Raw genomic sequence first — 26,756 nt, forward strand, 5'->3', positions numbered from 1 at the left:
TTCACTGAGGGTTCAGTCTTGGCAGGACCAAGGGCTTCCCCTTCCACTGGTGATCTTACTAGGCTATTCATTGCTACCTATGAGGTCAGAGTCCAGGGTCAGTCCATGTATAGTCTTTGAGTAGTGGCTTAGTCACTGGATGCTCTGGTTGGTTGGCATTGTTGTTCATGTGGGGTCTCGAGCCCCTTCAGCTCTTTCAGTCCTTTCTCTGATTCCTTCAATGGGTGTCCCATTCTCAGTTCAGTGGTTTGCTGCTAGCATTCGCCTGTGTATTTGCCATATTCTGGCTGTGTCTCTCAAGAGAGATCTACATCTTGTTCCTGTCAGCCTGCACTTCTTTGATTCATCCATGTTATCTAGTTTGGTGGCAGTATATGTATGGGCCACACGTGGGGCAGGCTCTGAATGGGAGTTCCTTCAGCCTCTGTTCTAAACTTTCCCTCCCTATCCCCTCCTAAGGGCATTCTTGTTCCACTTTTAAAGGAGTGAAGCATCTGCATTTTGGTCATCATTCTTGAATTTCATGTGTTCTATACATCTGGGGTAATTGGAGCATTTGGGCTAGTATCCACTTATCAATGAGTGCATACCATGTATATTTTTCTGTGATTGGGTTACCTCACTCAGGACGATATTTTCCAGTTCCATCTATTTGCCTATGAAATTCATAAAGTCATTGTTTTTAATAGTTGAGTAGTATTCCATTGTGTAGATGTACCACATATTTTGTATCCATTCCTCTGTTGAAAGGCATATGGGTTCTTTCCAGCTTCTGGCTATTATAAATAAGGCTGCTATGAACATAGTGGAGAATGTGTCTTTGTTATATGTTGGAATATCTTTTGGGAATATACCCAAAACCAGTATAGCTGGGTCCTCAGGAAGTACAATGTCCAATTTTCTGAGTAACCTCTAGACTAATTTCCAGAATGGTTGTACAAGTTTGCAATCCCACTAAAAATGGAGGAGTGTTCTTCTTTCTAAATATCCTTGCCAGCATCTGTTCTCGCAGGAACTTTTGATCTTAACCATTCTGACTGATGTGAGGTGGAATCTCAGGGTTGTTTTGATTTGCATTTCCCTATCACTAAAGATGCTGAACATTTCTTTAGGCGCTTCTGAGCCATTCGACATTCCTCAGCTGTGAACTCTTTCTTTAGCTCTGAACTCCATTTTTAATAGGGTTATTTGTCTCCCTGCAGTCTGCCTTCATGAGTTCTTTGTACATTTTGGATATAAGCCTACTATCAATTGTAGGATTTGTAAACATCTTTGCCAAATCTTTTGTTTGCTGTTTTGTCCTAACAACAGTGTCCTTTGCCTTAAAGAAGCTTTGTAGTTTTATGAGATCCCATGTGTTGATTCTTAATCTTAGAGCATAAGCTATTGGTGGTTTTTTTTTTTTTTTGTTTTTTTTAGGAAATTTTCTCCAGTGCCCATGTGATTGAGATTCTTCCCCACTTTTTCTTCTTTTAGATTGAGAGTATCTGGGTTGGTGTAGAAGTTCTTGATCCACTTGGACTTAAGCTTTGTACATGGTGATAAGAATGATTCGAATGGATCGATCTGCATTTTTCTATATGCTGACCTCCAGTTGAATCAGCACCATTTACTGAAAATGCTATCTTTTTTCCATTGGATGGTTTTGGCTCCTTTGTCAAAAATCAAGTGACCTGAGGTGTGTGGGTTCATTTCTTGGTCTTCATTACTATTCCACTGGTCTATCTGTCTGTCTCTGTACTAATACCATACAGTTTTTATCATTATTGCTCTGTAATACTGCTTGAGTTCCGGAATAGTGATTCCCCCAGAAGTGCTTATATTGATGAGGATAGTTTAAGCTATCCTTGGTCTTTTGCTATTCCAAATGAATTTGCAAATTTTCTGTCTTAATCTATGAAGAATTGGATTGGAATTTTGATGGGGATTGCAGTGAATCTGTAGATTGCTTTTAGTAAAATGCCCATTTTTACTATATTAATCCTGCCAATCCATGAGCATGGGAGATCTTTCCGTCTTCTGAGATCTTCTTCAATTTCTTTTTTCAGAGACTTGAAGTTCTTATCATACAGATCTTTCTCTTGCTTGGTTAAAGTCACACCGAGGTATTTTATATTATTTGGGACTATTATGAAGGGTGTCATTTCCCTAATTTCTTTCTCAGCTTGTTTCTCTTTTGTGTAGAAGATGGCTACTGATTTATTTGAGTTAATTTTATACCGAGCCACTTTGCTGAAGGTGTTTATCCGGTTTAGTAGTTCTCTGATAGAACTTTTGGGATCACTTAAATATACTATCATATCATCTGCAAATAGTGATGTTTTGACTTCTTCCTTTCCAATCAGTATCCCTTTGATCTTCTTTTATTGTCTGATTGCTCTGGCTAGGATTTCAAGAACTATATTGAATAAGTAGGGAGTAAGTGGGCAGCCTTGTCTTGTCCCTGATTTTAGTGGGATTGCTTCAAGTTTCTCTCCATTTAGTTTAATGTTAGTTGCTGGATTGCTGTATATGGCTTTTTCTATGTTTCAGTATGGGCCTTGAATTCTTGTTCTTTCCAGAACTTTTATCATCAAGGAATGTCAAATGCTTTCTCAGCATTTAATGAAATGATCATGTGATTTTTATCTTTCAGCTTGTTCGTATACTGGATTACTTGATGGATTTTTGTATATAAAACCATCCCTGCATAGGTGGGATGAAGCCTACCTGACCATGTTGGAAAGTTGTTTTGATGTGTTTGTTCTTGGATTCAATTTTCAACAATATTATGAGTATTTTATGCGTCGATATTCATAAGGGAAATTGGTCTGAGGTTTTCTTTCTTTGTTGGGTCTTTGTGTGGTTTAGGTAAAAGAGTAATTGTGGCTTCGTAGGAGGAATTCCGTAGCACTCTGTCTGTTTCAATTTTGTGGAATAGTTTGGATAGTATTGGTATGAGGTATTCTATGAAGGTCTGATAGAGTTCTGCACTGAGCTCATCTGGATCTGGGCTCTCTTTCGATGTGAGACTTTAATGACTGTTTCTATTTCTTTAGGAGTTATAGGGTTGTTTAAATGATTTATCTGTTCCTGATTTAACTTTGTTATTTGGTGTCTGTCTAGGAAATTGTCCATTTCCTGCAGATTTTCAAGTTTTGTTGAATATAGGCTTTTATAGTATGATCTGATGGTACTTTTTAATTTCCTCTGATTCTGTTGTCATGTCTCCCTTTTCATTTCTGATTTTGTTAATTTGGACACACTCTCTGTGTCCTCTCCTTAGTCTGGATAAGGGTGTATATATCTTGTTGATTTTCTCAAAGAACCAGCTTTTGGTTCTGTTGATTCTTTGTATAGTCCTTTTTGTTTCTACTTGGTTGATTTCAGCACTGAGTTTGATTATTTCATGCCTTCTACTCCTCCTTCGTGTATTTGCTTCTTTTTGTTCTAGAGCTTTTAGGTGTGCTGTCAAGCTACTGATATATGATCTCTCCTGTTTCTTTTTGCAGGTACTCAGAGCTATGAGTTTTCCTCTTAGCACAGTTTTCATTGTGTCCCATAAGTGTGTTGTACCTTCATTTTCATTAAATTCTAAGAAGTCTTTAATTTCTTCCTTTATTTCTTCCTCGACTAGATTATCATTGAATAGAGCATTGTTCAACTTCCATGTATAGATGTGTGTTCTATCCTTATTTTTACTGAAGACCAGCTTTAGCTAGTGGTGGTCTGATAGGACCCATGGGATAATTTCTATCTTTCTGTATCTGTTGAGGCCTGATTTGTGACCGATTATATGGTCAATTTTGGAGAAAGTACTATGAGTTGATGAGAAGAAGGTTCATCCTTTTGTTTTAGGATAGAGTGTTCTATAAATATCTGTTAAGTCCATTTGTTTCATAATTTCTGTTAGTCTGTCTATGTCTCTGTTTTATTTCTGTTTCCATGATCTCTCCATTGATGAGAGTGTGGTTCTGAAATCTACTATTATTGTGTGATGTGCAATGTGTGCTTTGAGCTTTAGTAAGGTTTCTTTTATGTATGTAGTTGCCCTTGTATTTGGAGCATAGATATTTAGGAAGAGAATTCATCTTGGTGGGTTTGTCCTTTGATGAATATGAAATGTCATTCCTTATTTTTTTAATGACTTTTGGTTGAAAATCGATTTTACTCAATATGAGAGTGGCTACTCCAGCTTGGTTCTTTAGACTGTTTGCTTTGCAAGTTGTTTTCTGGACTTTTTCTCTGAGATAGTGTCTGTCTTTGTCTCTGAGCTATGTTTCCTTTATGCAGCAAAATGCTGGGTCCTCATTGCATATCCAGTTTGATAGTCTGTGATTTTTATTGGCAAATTGAGTGCATTTATGTTGAGAGATATTAAGGAATAGCAACTGTTGCTTCCTGTTATCTTTGTATTTGGAGGTGAGATCATGTGTTGTTGTAAAAATATAAAAATAAAAAAGTAAGTTGTATTTTACCTTGCTAGGTCTGGCACCTCAGTGCCCCAAGACATCTGCTAGATATCTTGGCCAGAAACACATCCCCATTCCTTGCGGCCACATACTTCCCTATACTCAAACCCTCACATAAAAGAGCACTCAACACAATAATCTTTGACCCAATTGATAAGATATAATTGCCCACTTAAACACACAAACCCTGGTACCATCCATCCCTTAAGAACATTGATAACAACCTGTAAATACACAGAGCAGAATCTTAACATCATCTTCCATGGATTCTCCCCTCTCTCTCTCCTCTGTCCTGTCTCTTCCTCTCTCTCCTAGTCTCCTCCTCCTGCTTCAAACTTCTCTCCCACCCATCCTTCCTCCTCCTCCAATGACAGGCTTCCTTCTATCCTGTACCTGCACTTCATCTGTACTTTACAAATTCAATGGGGAGGTGGTTCTGGTGAAGTCATCTGACTTCTGAGTATGTGACTAGGTAGCTGTTCTTGGGGCAGTGGAATTAGCATCAAAATACAGATAACTTCAGGGCAAACCAAAACAATTATGTTTGTGTGCTTGTCTTCTCTTTGTTTTGTTGCAACACATTTAGTTTCTTGCTTTTACTAGGGTGTAGCTTGCCTCCTTGTGTTCGGCTTTACCATTTATTATCCTTTGTAGGACTGGATTTGTAGAAAGATATTGTATAAATTTGGTTTTGTCATGAAATACCTTGGTTTCTCCAACTATGTTAATTGAGAGTTTTGCTGGATACAGTAACCTGGGATGGCATCTGTGTTCCATTAGGGTCTGTATGACATCAGTCCAGGATCTTCTGGTTTTCATAGTCTCTGGTGAGAAGTCTCGTGCAATTCTGATAGGTCTGCCTTTATATTTTACTTGACATTTTTCACTTACTGCTTTTAATATTCTTTCTTCATTTCTTGCATTTGGTGTTTTGACTATTATGTGATGGGAGGAGTTTCTTTCCTAGTCCAATCTATTTGGAGTTTTGTAGGCTTCTTGTATTTTTATGGGCTTCTCTTTCTTTAGGTTAGGGAAGTTTTCTTCTATGATTTTGTTGAAGATATTTACTGGTTCTTTGAGTTGGGAGTCTTCACTCTCTTCTTTACCTATTATTCTTAGTTTTGATCTTCTCTTTGTGTCCTGGATTTCCTATATATTTTGGGCCAGTAGATTTTTCATTTTACAATATGTTTGACAGTTGTGTCGATGATTCCTATGGAATCTTCTGCTCCTCAGATTCTCTCTTCTATCTCTTGTATTCTGTTGCTGATGCTTGTATCTATGGCTCCTTGTCTCTTCCTTTGGTTTTCTATATCCAGGGTCATCTCCCTTTGTGCTTTCTTTATTGTTTCTATTTCCATTTTCAATTCCTTCACCTATTTGATTGTGTTTTCCTCTAATTGTTTCAGGGATTTTTGTGTTTCCTCTCTACGGGCTTGTACTCGATTACTTGTGTTTTCCTGCATTTCTCTAAAGGAGTTTTTTATCTCTTTCTTAAAGTACTCCATCATCATGATCAAACATAATTTTAAATCTAGATCTTGCTTTTCTGGTGTGTTTGGATATTCAGTGTTTGCTTTGTACACCTGAGTTCTTCACCGAGACTGTAAAAGCTAGATTACCCTGGAGAGGTATCTTCCAACCACTAAAAACCCATCGATGCAAACTTGAACACTATACCCAGCAGTTCTCTCAATCAGCAAAGGTGGACATAACAAGATATTTTAAGAAAAATCCAAATTTAAACAATCCACAAATCTAGCCCTTAAGAAATGTTGTAAGGAAAACTCCAACTTCCAATAACTATATCAAAGAAAACACAGGAAATAAGTTGTTGTATATCAGAAAAAAAGCCACACATACAGAGAACACCAAAAGCATCGAAACAACAGGGAATAACAATCACTGGTTATATATCATTCAATATCAATGGAATCAATTCCCCAATATAAAGACAGAGACTAATATAATGGATAGGAAAATAATATCCATCATTCTGCATAAAAGAAACATATTTTAGCCATAAAGATATACATTACATCAGAGAAAATGAATGGAAAATTTTTTTCAAGCAAATTGACAGAAGAATAAAGATGGAGTAGGCATTCCTATATCTAATAAAATAGTTATTCAACCATAATTAATCAAAAGAGACAGTTCATATTCATCAAAGATAAAACTATGAAAATGATGTCACAATTCTGAACATCTTTGCCCAAACCACAAGGGCACACACATTCAAAAAAGATACATTGCTGAAGCTTAAGTCAGGCATTGAACTATATACTTTAATAGTGGTAGACTTTAATAACCCACTTTCACCAATTGACAAGTCGGCCAGAAGAAAACTAAAGAAAGAAATAATGAAAGTACCAGAAATTGTGAAACAAGTGGACCTAATGGACATCTATAGAATATTTCACCCAAAGACAAAAGAATAACTTTTCTTCTCAAGACCTCAGGATTACTTCTCCAAAACTGACCATGTGGTTGGGCACAAAATCAAGACTCAACAAATACAAGTAAGTTAAAATAATACCTTCCATCGTGTCAGACAATAGATTAAAGCTAGATGTCAACAATAGCAGATACACAATAAAGCCTATACAGTCATAGGACTTGAATTCCCTGTTCAATGATCTATGTATGGATCAGGGAAGAAACAAAGAAAGAAATTAAATTTTTTTATAATTCAATACAAATACAGAGCACAACCTACCCAAATTTATGGGGCACAATGAAAGCAGTGCAAAGAAGAAAGTTAATAGTACCATGTGCCTCCATGAAGAAATTAGAAATTTCTCATGCCAGCAATGTAAAAGTACACCTAAAAGCTCTAGAGAAAAATGATCAAGCACATCAAAGAGGAATAGTGAACAATCAAATTCAGAGCTGAAATTAATGTGTTAAAAATAAAGAAAACAATACAAGGAATCAATGAAACCAAGAGCTGGTTCTTTGAGAAAATCAAAAAGAGACAGAGAAACAGTAACAAAAGAGACAAAATCAGTGATGAAAATAGAAACATAACAACTAACCCTAAGGAAATTCAAAGATTCATTAGGTCTTAGTCCATAAAATTGGAAAATCATGACAAAATGGACAACTTTCTAGAGAGGTATCACTTACCAAAGTTAAATCAAGATCTGGTAAACTATTTAAACAGGCCCATAACACTTGGAGAAATAGAAGTGGAAGAAAAGTCCAGGTCCAGATGGTTTTATCAGAAAATAATACAAGATTTTCTCTCTTTCTTTCTTTTTATAGGTAGACTTTTACTTTGTCTCAACCCTGAGATATTTAATTAACTTTGAATTTCAAAGCACTCACATATTATAATACTTATGGTTGTTTCCAGCGACTGCCACCATGTTTGGCAATAGATTTGTTTGCTATTATTAAATAGATTACTGGATCTAGAATTTCAAATTCCACGTGATAACATGATTTCTTCAAGGTATTTTTTTCCTTTTAAAAAAAGATAGAAAATTTAAAGGTATATTTAGAAATTTATTAGACTCATAGATATATTAGCTGCTTTGTACACCACTAAACATTCTTTTTTATTAGTTATTTTATTTATTTACAATTCAAATGTTATCCCTTCCTCTCAGTGTCCCTTCCACAAGCCCTCTATCCCCACATCCCTCCCACTGCCTCTATGAGAATATTCCCCCAACTGCACACCCAGTCCTGCCTCAGCAGCATAGCATTCACCTATCCTGGGTCATCAAGTTCCACAGGACCAAGGGCTCCCATTGCAGTGATGTCAGATAAGGACATCCTCTGCTATTTTTCCAGCTAGAGCCATGGGTATCTCTTTGTTGGTGGTTTAGTCCCTGGGAGCTTTGGGGAGGGGGCATCTGTTTGGTTAATATTGTTCTTCTTCCTACGAGGTTGCAAACTCCTTCATCTCCTACAGTCCTTGGCCTAAGTCCCAACTGGGATACCAGCACTGTGTTCAATGTCTGGCTGTGTATATCTGCATCAATACCACTCTCCTGTCAGTAAGCACTTCTTTGTGTAAGCAATAATATCTGGGTTTGGTTTTAGCATATGGGATGGATCCCTATGGGGATCCATATGGGGAAGTCTCTGGATGTCCTTTCCTTCAGTTTCTGCTCCACTCTTCGTCTTTGCATTTTCTTTTGACTAGAGAAATTCTGGATGAATATTTTTGAAGTGGGTGTGTGACCCCATAGCTAAACTAGGTGCAGTGCCAATCCACTGGATATGGTCTCTCCAGGTTCTACCTTCACTTTGTTGGGTATTTTAGCTAAAGTTTTCCATGTTGGGCCCTGGGAAACTTTTGGATTCTTGGCATCTGAAACTTTCTAGTGGCTACCCCAGTTCCCCCTCCACTGCTGCTACAAACCTACTTTAAATTGCTGACCCTCTCTACTTTTGTCCAATCTCCTCTCATATCTGAAATGGACCCCCTTTTTCTTCCCCCTCCTTCTCCATCCCAGATCAATCTCTCCCCCTACTTCAAAGAGATTATTTTCTACTCCCTACTGAGCAGTAATGTAGCATCCACTCCTTTGTGTGATCTTTTTTATTTTTGAGTTTCATATGGTCTGTGAGTTGTATTGTGGACCAAGCTTCTTTTTGGCCAATATCCACTTATAAGGGAGTACATACCAACTGTGTTCTTTTTGAGTGTGTTACCTAACCTACATGCAATTTTCAACTTCCATCCATTCGCCTGCAAATTTCATTAAATCGTTGTCTTTAATAGTAGAGTAGTACTCCATTGTGTAAATGTGCCACATGTTTTATATCCATTTCTCTGTTGAAGCACATCTGGGCTCCTTCCAGCTTCTGGCTATTATAAATAAGACTGCTATGATCATAGTGGAGCAAGTGTCCTTGTTATATGTTGGAGCATCTTTTGGGTATATGCTGGTATATAGTGGTAGAGCTTGATCCACAGACAGAAATATTTCCAATTTTCGGTGAACCATCAGATTGATTTCTAGAGGAGTTATATCAGATTTCAATCTCACTAGCAGTGGAGGAGTGTTCCTCTTTCTCCACATCCTCCCCAGCATCTGCTGTCACCTGAATTTTTTATCTTAGCCATTCTGACTGTTGTGAGGTGGAATCTCAGGGTTGTTTTGATTTGCATTTCCCTGATGACTAAGGATGTTTAACATTTCTTTAGGTGCTCTTCAGCCATTTGTGATTCCTCAGTTGAGAATTCTCTGGTTAGTTTTGTACCGCATTTTTAATAGGGTTATTTGATTCTATGGAGTCTAACTTCTTGAATTATTTATACATATTAGATTTACCCCTATATATGATGTAGGTATGGTAAAGATATTTTTCCCAATCTGTTGGTTTTAGTATGGTCCTAATGACACTGTCCTGTGCCTTACAGAAGCTTTGCAGTTTTTTGAAATCCCACTTGACAATTCTTGATCTTAGAGCAAAAGTCATTGGTGTATTTTTCAGGAAATTTTCACCAGTGCCTATGTGTTCAAGGTTTTTCCCCACTTGTTCTTCTTTAGTTTGAGTGTATCTGGTTTGATGTGAAGGTCCTTGATCCACTTGGACTTAAGCTTTGTACAGGGTGATAAGAATCGATCAATTTGCATTCTTCTACATGTTAACCTCCAGTTGAAACAGCATCATTTGCTGAAAATGTTCTTTTATCCACTGGATGGTTTTAGCTCCCTTGTCAAAGATCAAATGACCATAGGTGTGTGTGTTTATTTTTGGGTCTTCAATACTATTTCATTGATCTACCTGCCTATCTCTGTACCAATACCATACAGTTTTTTTTATCACTATTGTTCTGTAATACTGCTTGAGGTCAGGGATATTGGTTTCCCTAGAAATTCTTTTATTGTTGAGGATAGTTTTTACTATCCTGGATTCTTTGTTATTCCAAATGAATTTGCAAATTGCTCCTTCTAACTCTATGAAGAATTGGGGATTACATTAAATCTGTAGACTGATTTTGGCAAAATTGCCATTTTTACTATATTAATCCTGTCAATTCATTAGCTTGGGAGATTTTTCCTTGTTCTGAGATCTTCTTCATTTTTTTCTCTTCAGAGACTTGAAGTTCTTATCATACAGATCTTTCACTTGCCTGGTTAGCATCACACCAAGGCATTTCATACTATTTGTGACTATTGTGATGGTTGTCTTTTCCCTAATTTCTTTACCAGCCTGTTTATCTTTTGAGTTGAGGAAAGCTAATTATTTGTTTAAGTTACTTTTGTATCCAACTACTTTGCTTATCAGCTGTCAAAATTCTCTTGTGGGTGTTTTGGGTCGCTTATGTATACTAACATGCCATCTGCAAATAGGGATAATATAACTTCTTCATTTCATATGTGTTATCTTTGATCTCCTTTTGTGCCTAATTTGTTGACTAGAACTTCCAGTACTATATTGAATAGAAAGGGGGGAAGTATGCAGCCTTGTCTCGTTCCTGATTTTGGTGGGGTTGTTTCAAATTTCTCTCCGTTTAGTTTGATGTAGGCTATTGGCTTGCTTTAACATTTAGATGTAGACACTGATTTCCTAGTCTCTCCAATACTTTTATCATGAGTGGATGTTTTATTTTGTCAAATATTTTTTAGCATCTAATGACATGTTCATGAGTTTCTTTTTCCCTTTGAGTTTATATTGTGGATTACGTTGATGGATTTCTGAATATTGAACCATCCATGTATTGCTAGGATGAAGCCTACTTGATCTTGGTGAATGATCATTCTAATATGTGCGTATTTTTGCATCAGTTTTCATGAGTTCTCTTTCTTAAGGGTCTTTTAGGTATTCATGTAACTGGCTTCTTAGAAGGTATTAGGTAGTGTTCATTCTGTTAATATTTGTTGAAATAATTTGAGAAATATTGGTATTGGGTCTTCTATGAAGACCTGATATAATTCTGCACTAAAACCATCTGGTCCTTGAGATTTTATGGTTGGGAGACTTTTAATGACGGCTTCTACTTACTTAAGTGTTATGGGCATGTTTAGGTGGTTTATCTGATCCTGATGTAACTTTGTGACTTGATATCTGTCTAGAAAACCATCCATTTAACCTATATTTTACAGTATTGCTGAGTATAGACTTTTGGAATAGAATCTGATAATTTTTTATATTTCTTCAGTTTCTGTTGTTATGTCTGCATTTTCATTTCTGATTTTGTTAATTTGAATACTGTGTCTTTGCCCTCTGGTTAGTCTGGCTAAGGGTTTACTATCTTGTTGATTTTCTCAAAAAACCAGTTCCTGGTTTTCTTTGGATTTTTTTTGTATAGTTTTCTTTGTTTCTACTTGGTTAATTTCAGTCCTGAGTTTGATTATTTCTTGACTTTTACTCCTCTTTTGCGTATTTGCTTCTTTTAGTTCTACAGCTTTCAGATGTGCTGTTAAACGGCTAGCTCATGCCCTCTGAAATCTGTTTATGGAACACTCAGAAATATGGGATTTTCCTCTTAGCACTGCTTTCACTGTGTCCCATAATTTTGGCTATGTTGTGCCTTCATTTTCATTAAATTCTAAAATGTCTTTCTTTCTTCTCTTCTTCCCTGACCAAATTATCACTAAGTAGATAGCTGGTCAGCTTCTATGTGTATGTGGCCTTCCTGGTTTTTTGTTGCTGTTATTGTTGTTGTTGTTGTTGTTATTGTTGTTGTTGTTTTTGTTACTGTTGCTGTTGTAGTAGACCAGCCTTAGTTGGTGGTAGTCTAATAGGATGCATGGGATTATTTCAAACTTCTTGTATCTGGTAAGGCTTATTTTGTGACCTATTATATGGTCAATTTTGGAGAAGGTACCATGAGGTGCTGTGAAGAACTTTTATTTATTTATTTATTTATTTATTTATTTATTTATTTATTTATTCTTAGGATAACATGTTCTGTAATTGTTAAGTCCATTTGGTTCACAACTTCGTAGTTTCACTGTGTCTTTATTTAGTTTCTGTTTCCATGATCTTTCCATTGATGAGACTAGGCTGTTAAAGCCTCTTACTATTATCGTGTGAGATACAATGTGTGCTTTGAGCATCAGTAATGAATGTGTCTTTCACATATGTACATGGTCTTGCATTTGGGGCATTAATGTTCAGAACTGAGAATTTCTCTTGGTTAATTTTTCCTTTGATGGGTATGTAGTGTCTACCTCATCTTTTTTTTTTTGATAACTTTTGTTTGAACATGTATTTTATTGCATCCTAGAGTTGCTACTATAGCTTTTTTCTTTGGACCATTTGCTTGGAAAAATTTTTCCAGCCTTTTACGTTGAGGTAAAGACTCGCTTTGTCACTGAGATGTGTTTCCTGTATGCAGCAAAATGTTGGGTCCTGTTTCTGTATCTAGCCTTCTATTCTATGTCTTTTTATTGAGGAATTGAGTCTACTGATGTTGAGAGATATTAAGGACCAATGATTGTTACTTCATCTTATTTTTTGTTGTTAGAGATAGAATTATGTTTGGTTCTCTTCTTTTGGGTTTGTTGTGAGAAGATTAATTTCTTGCTTTTTCTTAGTTGTAATTTCCTTGTAAAGGAATTTTCCTTCTCTTATCCTCTATAGTTGGAATGGTGGAAAGATATTGTTTACTTTTGGTTCTGTGAGGGAGTTTCTTGGTTTCTCCCTCTATGGTAATTGAGCATTACCATATTGTGGCTGGATATAATAGCCTGGGTTGGCGTTTTCATTTTCTTAGGGTCTGTATGACATCAGTCCAAGATCTTTTGGCTTTGTTAAGAACAGTCTCTGTTGAGAAGTCTGGTGAGATTCTGATGGGTCTCCTTTTATACGTTACTTGACATTTTTCCCTTAATATTATCAATATTCTTTCTTTGTTCTGTGCATTTGGTCTTTGAATTATATAACAGGAAGAATTTCTTTTCCAGCCCCATGTGTTTGGTGTTCTACAGGTTTCTTGTAAGCTTATGGGCATTTCTTATTTTAGGTTAGGGAAGTTTTGTTCTATAATTTTGTTGAAGATGTTAGCTGGCCCTTTGAGTTGTGAATCTTCAGTCTCTTCTATACTTATATTCTTAGCTTTTTCTCATTGTGTCTTGATTTCTTGCATATTTTGATTTAGGAGCTTTTTGCATTTTGCATTTTCTTTCATTGTTGTGTCAATGTCTTCTGAGGTATCTTCTATAACTGAGGTTATGTCTTCTTTCTCTTGTATTCTTTTGGTGGTGCATCTATGACTCCTGATTTCTTTCCCAGGTATTTGATTTCCATGTTTGACTCCCTTGTGTTTTCCTTAATATTTCTATTTCTTTATTATTTCCATTTATCAGATCCTGGACAGTTTTGTTTAATTTCTTCACCTGTTTGATTCTGTTTTCCTGTATTTCTTTAAGAGATTTATTTGCTTCTCATTTAAGGGAGTCTATTTGTTTACGTGTGTTTCTACTGTATTTCTTTAAGTGAGTTATTTATTTCCTTCTTAAATTCCTCTATCATATTCATGAGATAGAATTTTAGGTCAGAATCTTGCTTTTCAGGTGTGTTACAGAATCCAGGGCTTGGTGTAGTGGGATAACTGGTTTCTGGTGTTGTAAGTAGCATTGGTTTCTGCTGCATATGTTCTTTTGCTTGCCTCTTGCCTTCTGGTTATATCTATTGCTAACTGCCCTTGCTGTCTCTGACTAGAGCCTGTCTGTCCATGATCCCAGTTGTTTCAGAACTCCTCAGAGCCCAGCTGTCTCTGTTATCCTTTGACTCTGGGATGCTGTGATCCTGAGATCCTGTGTGTGTCAGAGTTCTTGGTAATCTAGCTTTCTCTGGGTGTAGCAGGTATGGTTGGGGAGCAAGAGCCCTGGGTCTGCCCTGGAAATAGTGAAAGCTGTTAGGAACCCGTGCCTCTGGCTGGTTGGGAATTCATGTTTCCCTGCATTTTGTGGGAGTCCCAGTTATTCTAGATGTTGGAAAGATATTGTGGTCTCAACTGGAATCTTGAGGGTGTCAGAGCTCCCATGATCCTAGATGTGTCTGATCTCCTGAGAGTCAAACTTCCCCTTCTATTCTGTATTCTGGTTATCCTTTCCGTATCAGAGTACCTGTGATCTTGGGCATATTAGAGAACCCGAGTCTCAAGCTTCTCCTGGGTGTTGTAGGGGAGGGTACAGAGCCAGCACTTCAGGTCTGTTCTGAGCACACAGGTTCAAACTGTAAGGAACCTGTGCTTCTGGCTTGGTGTGGGTGACTATATCCCTGGATCCTGAGTGACCCAGGTACTCGGGGAGTTGGAGAAGATATTTGGTCTCACCTGTGATTCTGGTCATTTCAGAGCACCTGGGGAGTCAGGCTCCATTTGGCTGTTGTAGGAGTGGGTGCAGCCCTAGGTCTGCTCAGGGTGCAGGTTCAAACTGGAAGGATAACACCAGACTTTTTAATAAGAGCTGATGTCAATACTTCTTAAACTAGTCCACAAAATAAAAACAGAAGGAATACTACCAAACTCATTTTATGAGACCAAAGTCACCCTGACATTTAAATTACACAGAGACTCAATGAAGAAAGAGAACTTCAGATTGATATCTCTTGTGAAAATTTATGCAAAATTACTGAAGAAAATACTCACAAGCTGAATTGAGTAACAAATTAAAATCATCAACCATTAAGATTAATTAGCCGTCATTCCAGGGATGGAGGGATGATTCAATATACCGAAAAAAACTCAACACAATCCACCATAGAAGCAAAGTCAATTTTAAAAAAATCACATGATTTTCTCATTAGATGCTGTAAAGCCCTTTGATAAAATCCAAAAACCTTTTTAGGTTGAAGGTATTAGAGAAATATCGGACAGAAAGCCAATAGCAAACATCAAATGAAATTGAGAGAAACATAAAGCTTTTTCACTAAAATCATAGTCTAGACAAGACTGCCCATTTCCTATCTTTTTATTCAATATAGTACTTGAAGTTCTAGGCAGGGCAGTAAGACAACTACAGGAGATCACGTGGATACAAATAAGAAAGGATGAAGACAAAGTAGAACTATGTGGTATGATATGATTTTGTACATAAGTGAACCCAAAATCCTACCAGAGAAATCCTACATCTGATAAACACCTTAAGCAAAGTTGCTGGATATAAAGTTAAATCAAAAAAAAAAAAAAAAAAACAATTTCTGTGGTTTACAGAAATGATAAATGGGCCAAGAAAGAATTTAGAAAAACAACGCCATTTACAGTATAACTGAGTCTAAGCAAGAGAAAGAGCTATATGACAAGAACATCAAATCTCTGAAAGAAGAAATTGAAGAAGATATCAGAAAATGGAAAGATTTCCCATGCTCATAGACAGGTGGGATTCACATAATGCAAATGGACTTGTCAAAAGCAACCTTCAGATTTGACACAATGTCTGTTGAAACTACACAACTTTTATATACCTTGAAAGGGCGAATTGCAACTCTATATGGAAAAAATAATAACCCAGGATACTCAAACACAATCTTGAACGATAAAAGAACTTTGTAAGAAATCACCATCAATGACCTCAAGGTGAACTATGGAAAAACAGTGATAAAACATACATGGAATTATTGTAGAAGCATACAAATTGATCAGTGAAATTGAATTGAGACCAAATGCACACAACAACAGACACGTTTTGTTTTGATAAAGAAGCCAAAACAATACAATAGAAAAAAGAGAGCATCTTCGACATATGGTACAGGTCTAACTGGATGTCAGCATGTACAAGAATTCAAATAGATTCATATCTATCCCTTTGCACCAAACTCAAGTTGAAGTGGATCAAGGACATCAACATAAAAACAGATACATTGAGAAACACAGACAAAGTGGGAATAACCTTGAGCACATTTGTGCAGGAGACAAGTTCCTGAACAGAACACTAATGGTCTGAGTTCTAAAATACAATTGATAAATGGAACCTCATGAACCTGAAATCTTCTGTAAGGCAAAGGACACTCTCATTAGCACAGAATGGAAACAGAGATTAGAAAAATATTTTTACAATCTGATATCTGATAGACAGCTAATATGCAAAATATGCAAAGAAGTCAAGAAGTTGAGCACCAACGACCCAAGTAACACAATAAAAAATGGTTCACAGATCCAAACAGAGAATTCTCAGCAGAGAAAACTCAATTGGCCGAAAAGCATTTAAAGAAATCTTCCAAGTCCTTAGTCATCAGAGAATGGAAGATCAAAATGACTATCATTTTCCACCTTACATTGATCACAATAGCTAAGATCAAAAATTCAAGTGGTATCACATACTGATGACGGCATTCCTTTTGCTGATATAAGTGCTATCTTGCAATCACTTTGGAAATCAATTTGGTGGTTTCCCAGAAAAGTGGGACAGTTCTACATCAAGACACAGCAATAGTACTTCTGAGCATATATCCAAAAAAATGCTCAACCATTCCCCAAAGACCCTTGCTTAACAATGTTCAAGGCAGCTTATTCATAACAACCTGAAACTGGAAACAACCTAGTTGTTCCTCAACTGAAACATTAATATAATAAAAGAAAATGTGCGACACCCACGGATCCCGGCCCGCAGCAGCTCTCTGCTCCCAGACCCGGTGAGAGAGAGACCCAACCGCCTGGTCAGGTGGGCACTCCTGAGGCTGCAGAGCGGAAGAGACCACCAACACTGCTCACCCCTGCCCACATCCCTGGCCCAAGAGGAAACTGTATAAGGCCTCTGGGCTCCCGTGGGGGAGGGCCCATGAGCGGCAGGACACCTGCCTGAGACACCACTGGAACCTGAAAGAAACAGACCAGATAAACAGTTCTCTGCACCCAAATCCCGTGGGAGGGAGAGCTAAACCTTCAGAGAGGCAGACAAGCCTGGGAAACCAGAAGAGACTGCTCCCTGGACGCCAGAGGAAAAAGCCAAAGACCATCTGGAACCCTGGTGCACTGAAGCTCCCAGAAGGGGCGGCACAGGTCTTCCTGGTTGCTGCTGCTGCAGAGAGCCCCTGGGCAGCACCCCACGAGCGAATTGAGCCTCGGGACCACAGGTAAGACCAAATTTTCTGCTGCAAGAAAGCTGCCTGGTGAACTCAAGACACAGGCCCACAGGAACAGCTGAAGACCTGTAGAGAGGAAAAACTACACTCCCGAAAGCAGAACACTCTGTCCCCATAACTGACTGAAAGAGAGGAAAACAGGTCTACAGCACTCCTGACACACAGGCTTATAGGACAGTCTAGCCACTGTCAGAAATAGCAGAACACAGTAACACTAGAGATAATCTGATGGCGAGAGGCAAGCGCAGGAACCCAAGCAACAGAAACCAACACTACATGCCATCATTGGAGCCCAATATTCCCACCAAAACAAACATGGAATATCCAAACACACCAGAAAAGCAAGATCTAGTTTCAAAATCATATTTGATCATGATGCTGGAGGACTTCAAGAAAGACATGACCACACTTAGGGAAACACAGGAAAACATTAATAAACAAGTAGAAGCCTAGAGAGAGGAACCGCAAAAATCCCTAAAAGAATTCCAGGAAAACACAATCAAACAGTTGAAGGAATTAAAAATGGAAATAGAAGCAATCAAGAAAGAACACATGGAAACAACCCTGGATATAGAAAACCAAAAGAAGAGACAAGGAGCTGTAGATACAAGCTTCACCAACAGAATACAAGAGATGGAAGAGAGAATCTCAGGAGCAGAAGATTCCATAGAAATCATTGACTCAACTGTCAAAGATAATGTAAAGCGGAAAAAGCTACTGGTCCAAAACATACAGGAAATCCAGGACTCAATGAGAAGATCAAACCTAAGGATAATAGGTATAGAAGAGAGTGAAGACTCCCAGCTCAAAGGACCAGTAAATATCTTCAACAAAATCATAGAAGAAAACTTCCCTAACCTAAAAAAAGAGATACCCATAGACATACAAGAAGCCTACAGAACTCCAAATAGCTTGGACCAGAAAAGAAACACCTCCCGTCACATAATTGTCAAAACACCAAACGCACAAAATAAAGAAAGAATATTAAAAGCAGTAAGGGAAAAAGGTCAAGTAACATATAAAGGCAGACCTATCAGAATCACACCAGACTTCTCGCCAGAAACTATGAAGGCCAGGAGATCCTGGACTGATGTCATACAGACCCTAAGAGAACACAAATGCCAGCCCAGGTTACTGTATCCAGCAAAACTCTCAATTAACATTGATGGAGAAACCAAGATATTCCATGACAAAACCAAATTTACACAATATCTTTCTACAAATCCACCACTACAAAGGATAATAAATGGTAAAGCCCAACATAAGGAGGAAAGCTATACCCTAGAAGAAGCAAGAAACTAATCGTCTTGGCAACAAAACAAAGAGAATGAAAGCACACAAACATAACCTCACATACAAATATGAATATAAAGGGAAACAATAATCACTATTCCTTAATATCTCTCAATATCAATGGCCTCAACTCCCCAATAAAGAGACATAGATTAACAAACTGGATATGCAACGAGGACCCTGCATTCTGCTGCCTACAGGAAACACACCTCAGAGAAAAAGACAGACACTACCTCAGAGTGAAAGGCTGGAAAACAACTTTCCAAGCAAATGGTCAGAAGAATCAAGCTGGAGTAGCCATTCTAATATCAAATAAAATCAATTTCCAACTAAAAGTCATCAAAAAAGATAAGGAAGGACACTTCATATTCATCAAAGGAAAAATCCACCAAGATGAACTCTCAATCCTAAATATCTATGCCCCAAATACAAGGGCACCTACATACGTAAAAGAAACCTTACTAAAGCTCAAAACACACATTGCACCTCACACAATAATAGTGGGAGATTTCAACACCCCACTCTCATCAATGGACAGATCATGGAAACAGAAATTAAACAGTGATGTCGACAGACTAAGAGAAGTCATGAGCCAAATGGACTTAATGGATATTTATAGAACATTCTATCCTAAAGCAAAAGGATATACCTTCTTCTCAGCTCCTCATGGTACTTTCTCCAAAATTGACCATATAATTGGTCAAAAAACGGGCCTCAACAGGTACAGAAAGATAGAAATAATCCCATGTGTGCTATCGGACCACCACGGCCTAAAGCTGGTCTTCAATAACAATAAGGGAAGAATGCCCACATATACGTGGAAATTGAACAATGCTCTACTCAATGATAACCTGGTCAAGGAAGAAATAAAGAAAGAAATTAAAAACTTTTTACAATTTAATGAAAATGAAGATACAACATACTCAAACTTATGGGACACAATGAAAGCTGTGCTAAGAGGAAAACTCATAGCGCTGAGTGCCTGCAGAAAGAAACAGGAAAGAGCATATGTCAGCAGCTTGACAGCACACCTAAAAGCTCTAGAACAAAAAGAAGCAAATACACCCAGGAGGAGTAGAAGGCAGGAAATAATCAAACTCAGAGCTGAAATCAACCAAGTAGAAACAAAAAGGACCATAGAAAGAATCAACAGAACCAAAAGTTGGTTCTTTGAGAAAATCAACAAGATAGATAAACCCTTAGCCAGACTAACGAGAGGACACAGAGAGTGCGTCCAAATTAACAAAATCAGAAATGAAAAGGGAGACATAACTACAGATTCACAGGAAATTCAAAAAATCATCAGATCTTACTATAAAAACCTATATTCAACAAAATTTGAAAATATTCAGGAAATGGACAATTTCCTAGACAGATACCAGGTACCGAAGTTAAATCAAGAACAGATAAACCAGTTAAACAACCCCATAACTCCTAAGGAAATAGAAGCAGACATTAAAGGTCTCCCAACCAAAAAGAGCCCAGGTCCAGACGGGTTTAGTGCAGAATTCTATCAAAACTTCATAGAAGACCTCATACCAATATTATCCAAACTATTCCACAAAATTGAAACAGATGGAGCCCTACCGAATTCCTTCTACTAAGCCACAATTACTCTTATACCTAAACCACACAAAGACACAACAAAGAAAGAGAACTTCAGACAAATTTCCCTTATTAATATCGACGCCAAAATACTCAATAAAATTCTGGCAAACCGAATCCAAGAGCACATCAAAACAATCATCCACCATGATCAAGTAGGCTTCATCCCAGGCATGCAGGGATGGTTTAATATACGGAAAACCATCTACGTGATCCATTATATAAACAAACTGAAAGAACAGAACCACATGATCATTTCATTAGATGCTGAGAAAGCATTTGACAAAATTCAACACCCCTTCATGATAAAAGTCCTGGAAAGAATAGGAATCCAAGGCTCATACCTAAACATAGTAAAAGCCATATACAGCAAACCAGTTGCTAACATTAAACTAAATGGAGAGAAACTTGAAGCAATCCCACTAAAATCAGGGACTAGACAAGGCTGCCCACTCTCTCCCTACTTATTCAATATAGTTCTTGAAGTTCTAGCCAGAGCAATCAGACAACAAAAGGAGACCAAAGGGATACAGATCGAAAAAGAAGAGGTCAAAATATCACTATTTGCAGATGACATGATAGTATATTTGAGTGATCCCAAAAGTTCCACCAGAGAACTACTAAAGCTGATAAACAACTTCAGCAAAGTGGCTGGGTATAAAATTAACTCAAATAAATCAGTTGCCTTCCTCTATACAAAAGAGAAACAAGCCGAGAAAGAAATTAGGGAAACGACACCCTTCGTAATAGACCCAAATAATATAAAGAACCTCGGTGTGACTTTAACCAAGCAAGTAAAAGATCTGTACAATAAGAACTTCAAGACACTGAGGAAAGAAATTGAAGAAGACCTCAGAAGATGGAAAGATCTCCCATGCTCATGGATTGGCAGGATTAATATAGTAAAAATGGCCATTTTACCAAAAGCAATCTACAGATTCAATGCAATCCCCATCAAAATACCAGTCCAATTCTTCAAAGAGTTAGACAGAACAATTTGCAAATTCATCTGAAATAACAAAAAACCCAGGATAGCTAAAGCTATCCTCAACAATAAAAGGACTTCAGGGGGAATCACTATCCCTGAACTCAAGCAGTATTACAGAGCAATAGTGATAAAAACTGCATGGTATTGGTACAGAGACAGACAGATAGACCAATGGAATAGAATTGAAGACCCAGAAATGAACCCACACACCTATGGTCACTTGATTTTTGACAAAGGAGTCAAAACCATCCAATGGAAAAAAGACAACATTTTCAGCAAATGGTGCTGGTTCAACTGGAGGGCAACATGTAGAAGAATGCAGATCGATCCATGCTTATCACCCTGTACAAAGCTTAAGTCCAAGTGGATCAAGGACCTCCACATCAAACCAGACACACTCAAACTAATAGAAGAAAAACTAGGGAAGCATCTGGAACACATGCGCACTGGAAAAAATTTCCTGAACAAAACACCAATGGCTTATGCTCTAAGATCAAGAATCGACAAATGGGATCTCATAGAACTGCAAAGCTTCTGTAAGGCAAAGGACACTGTGGTTAGGACAAAACGGCAACCAACAGATTGGGAAAAGATCTTTACCAATCCTACAACAGATAGAGGCCTTATATCCAAAATATACAAAGAACTCAAGAAGTTAGACCGCAGGGAAACAAATAACCCTATTAAAAAATGGGGTTCAGAGCTAAACAAAGAATTCACAGCTGAGGAATGCCGAATGGCTGAGAAACACCTAAAGAAATGTTCAACATCTTTAGTCATAAGGGAAATACAAATCAAAACAACCCTGAGATTTCACCTCACACCAGTGCGATTGGCTAAGATCAAAAACTCAGGTGACAGCAGATGCTGGCGAGGATGTGGAGAAAGAGGAACACTCCTCCATTGTTGGTGGGATTGCAGACTGGTAAAACCATTCTGGAAATCAGTCTGGAGGTTCCTCAGAAAATTGGACATTGAACTGCCTGAGGATCCAGCTATACCTCTCTTGGGCATATACCCAAAAGATGCCTCAACATATAAAAGAGACACGTGCTCCACTATGTTCATCGCAGCCTTATTTATAATAGCCAGAAGCTGGAAAGAACCCAGATGCCCTTCAACAGAGGAATGGATACAGAAAATGTGGTACATCTACACAATGGAATATTACTCAGCTATCAAAAACAACGAGTTTATGAAATTCGTAGGCAAATGGTTGGAACTGGAAAATATCATCCTGAGTGAGCTAACCCAATCACAGAAAGACATACATGGTATGCACTCATTGATAAGTGGCTATTAGCCCAAATGCTTGAATTACCCTAGATCCCTAGAACAAACGAAACTCAAGACGGATGATCAAAATGTGAATGCTTCACTCCTTCTTTAAATGAGGAAAAAGAATACCCTTGGCAGGGAAGGGAGAGGCAAAGATTAAAACAGAGACTGAAGGAACACCCATTCAGAGCCTGCCCCACATGTGGCCCATACATATACAGCCACCCAATTAGACAAGATGGATGAAGCAAAGAAGTGCAGACCGACAGGAGCCGGATGTAGATTGCTCCTGAGAGACACAGCCAGAATACAGCAAATACAGAGGCGAATGCCAGCAGCAAACCACTGAACTGAGAATAGGTCCCCTATTGAAGGAATCAGAGAAAGAACTGGAAGAGCTTGAAGGGGCTCGAGACCCCAAAAGTACAACAACGCCAAGCAACCAGAGCTTCCAGGGACTAAGCCACTACCTAAAGACTATACATGGACTGACCCTGGACTCTGACCCCATAGGTAGCAATGAATATCCTAGTAAGAGCACCAGTGGAAGGGGAAGCCCTGGGTCCTGCTAAGACTGAACCCCCAGTGAACTAGTCTATGGGGGGAGGGCGGCAATGGGGGGAGGGTTGGGAGGGGAACACCCATAAGGAAGGGGAGGGGGAGGGGGATGTTTGCCCGGAAACTGGGAAAGGGAATAACACTCGAAATGTATATAAGAAATACTCAAGTTAATAAAAAAAAAAAAGAAAATATGCTATATCTACACAATGGAAGGGTATTCAACTATTAAAAACAAAGACATCATCAATGTTTTCAGGCAAATGGATAAAACTTGACATTATCTTTCTGAGTGAAGGTACCCAGTCTGAAAAGGAAATGAATGGTATGAACTCACTTATAAATGGATATTAGCCATTAATTACAGAATACCCATACGTATGCTCCACAGACCTAAAGAAGCTAAAAACGAAAGAAGATACAAGTAAAGAAGCTTGAATCTCACTTAGAAGGCAGAGGAAAATAGTCATAAAACGCAGATGAAAATAAGGAACTAGGTGAGAAAGTGGATGTGGACTGGAGAGGAGGGAGGGTCTCTGGGTCAGATGTGGAGAGGGACAGGAGACATGGTGATATGGCAATGAGAAGGAATGGAAATCTACAACTGATGAGGTGGGCAGGTGGCTAGCAACTCCAGGATGTGACTCAGTACTAAATAAGGGTGGTAATCAAGAATCAATCCAGGTGACATTAGCTGTGACTTACAGAATTGGCAATATGGAACCTAAAGAGGCCAACTCTTGTAACCAGACAGGAACCTCAGTGGAAGAATAGGGCACCAACCCTCCCATAAAACTGTCTACCAAAAATTTATTCTGAACAGAACACTAATGGTCCGAGTTCTAAGATACAATTGATAAATGGAACCTCATGAACCTGAAATCTTCTGTAAGGCAAAGGACACTCTCTATCAGAGATTCTATCAGAGATAGAGCAGAAACTTAGAGAATGTCCAACCAATAACAAGCCAAACTTGAGGCCGATCTCATCAGCAATCTCCAAACCCTGACACTATTAATGATGATGCTATGCCTCGAGACAGGGACATGTCCTCTGAGAGGCTCCACCCAGCAGCTGACTCAGACAGATGGAATTACCTACAACCAAACAGCAAATTCAGCTTGGGTACTCTTATGGAAGGACAAGAGGAAGGATTATGGCCTTTAATGTGATAAGATCTTCACAGGAATAACAAGAGTCAACTAACCTAGATCCTTGGGGCTGTTAGAGACCAAATCATCAACCAAAGAACATACAGCTAGTGGACCTAGGCCACCATACAGCTTGGTTTTCATGTGGGTCTTGAACAACTGGAGAAGGGCTATCCCAAAAGCTGTAACCTGTCAGAGGGTTATGCTTTATCAGCTGGACTGCTTTGTCTGATCTTAGTGTGAGAAGCTGCCCTGAGGCCTGCAGAGACTGGTTGTGACAGGGTTGGGGAGTATACCTGTGGATAACTCTACAAGCTCAGAGGAGGAGAGAGCATTTTGGAAGAAGGATTGTAGGAGAGGGTGACTGGGAAGGGGACAGTGAGTGGGATGTAAATTATTAATTAAGTATTATCAAGGCAAAATAAATTCAACTGCTAATTACTTAAAAGGATACTATTTGAAGATTTATAGGAGGGAAGACTATGTTGAGGCAGAGAAGAAACTGGAGTGATACACCCACCCTCCCACCACAGGATTGCCAGAATTGCAAGAGTCACTAGGAGCCAGTGAGAAGAGAGGGGGTTCTCTCCTAGAGCCTTCAGTCAAAGTCTGGCTCTCAACGGCTGACACTGAGAGGACACATTCATTTCATCTTAAGATCCCTACTGTTCAATAATCAGTTGCAGGTACTGAAGAAAGTACATATGTTAATAGTGCTTATCATATTCTTCTGCAGAAAGTTCAACCAGGACTGAATGTGGAAAGAAGGCATTTAAATTAACAAAAAAGATAACCTGGTGTCATATGAGGATGCCATAATCACAGAGAATTGATGCCCTTAAAGAGATTAAAATTCTGAAAACACATTGCCAGGAGACATCTGTGAGAAGACACAGCCAGAAAGGACCACTCTCAAGACAAGTACAGTAACTTCACACCTGCAGATGAATATCAAATCCTTAATATCAAAACCCAGTCTCATCAACTCCCACAATACGCATCGTTTTTCTTAGCCCTGCTCTCTGTCCATGCTGTTTTACTTAAGATTCCTGTATGCTTTGTTTTATGGTAGGCTGTCTGGCAGCATGGTCTATGTAAGCCCCTATGCCATTTAATCCATTGTGTTTGACTTAGTGCTTCATCCAGGTTGGTCCCAGAGTCCATAGCAAAATCCATTAACAAACTCGGTATAGTTTCATTAAATATGGAAAACAAGCATCTGCCTTTGCACTTAACTCCTTCTATTTCTCTATGTAGTAGGCAGAAGATGGTGTGTCAAAGATGACCAAGCATCCTCCCAAGGGAAGAAGATAGGACTGACCCTGAGAAGCTTGTGATAAGTAATGTGCATTACCTCTGTGCTGAAATCTATGCTGTCCTGAAGTTTAGAGGGTTTTGTACTATTTGGAGACTAATGTGACCGTCTTTGGCAGTGTTTCACATTGTTGTTTTCTTATCTGGAAGGTTTTTTTTTTCATATGGAGCATGTCTAATTTCAAAAAGAAAGGGGAACCACAGTGGAAATAGAATTCAGAAAAACAAGGAGCTGCATCCACCGTGTACGTCTAAGAATGGTGGGCTCAGAATTGCTTGTGCTTCCAAATTGCCCACAAAGTGTGAGAAGACATGCCCAGTGTGAGAATAAACCATGAGTGTTGGATTCCTGCTTTTTCAGAAATACAACTTTCATGTACCTGAGCCCCATCTGTGCCTTACAAATTTAAAGGCTTCCTTCAAGCACTTCTGTCTAATGCTGTGAGTATGTTAGTCCCTAAAGTTCAGAGTCCAAAAGCAGACATTATGGTGAAAAATAGATAGCTACAGAGTAGTGTTATAATTTTTGTTTTTCTTAACATTTTTTAAAAATTAATTTATATGGGAAAGATGTTGTATATGTAATGCACTGTGTGTGTGTGTGTGTGTGTGTGTGTGTGTGTGTGTGTGTGTGTGTGTGTCTGGGTCTGTATTTCAGAGGACATCTTGCTGGGTCTCTTTACATTACAGGATCTAGAAATGAAAATCAGTTTGTTCAGGTTGTGAACTTTGACATGAGGCAGGCCTCATTATCTAATTGTGTATCTCACTGGGCCCTCACCTTCACACATACAGAGAGAGAGAGAAAGAGAAAGATAGATAGATAGAGAGAGAGAGAGAGAGAGAGAGAGAGAGAGACAGAGACAGAGACAGAGACAGAGACAGACAGAGAGGCAAAGAGAGACAGAGAAAGATAGAGATACAGAGAGAGATAGAGAGACAGAGAGAGTGAAAGAGGGGGAGAGGGAGATAGGGAAACCCATTAAAACACAAAATTGGAATATCTAATAGATAAACAGATGATAACTATGAATTAAAAAATCATACAAACAAAGCATTACATACAAAAAGTACCATTGATTTCAATTTTATTTTTGGTCATCTACAGCCATGTGGGGACTC

The sequence above is a fragment of the Rattus norvegicus genome, chromosome 13, assembly GCF_021556685.1.
Source record: "Rattus norvegicus strain SHRSP/BbbUtx chromosome 13, alternate assembly SHRSP_T2T, whole genome shotgun sequence".
Classification (NCBI taxonomy): Eukaryota; Metazoa; Chordata; class Mammalia; order Rodentia; family Muridae; genus Rattus; species Rattus norvegicus.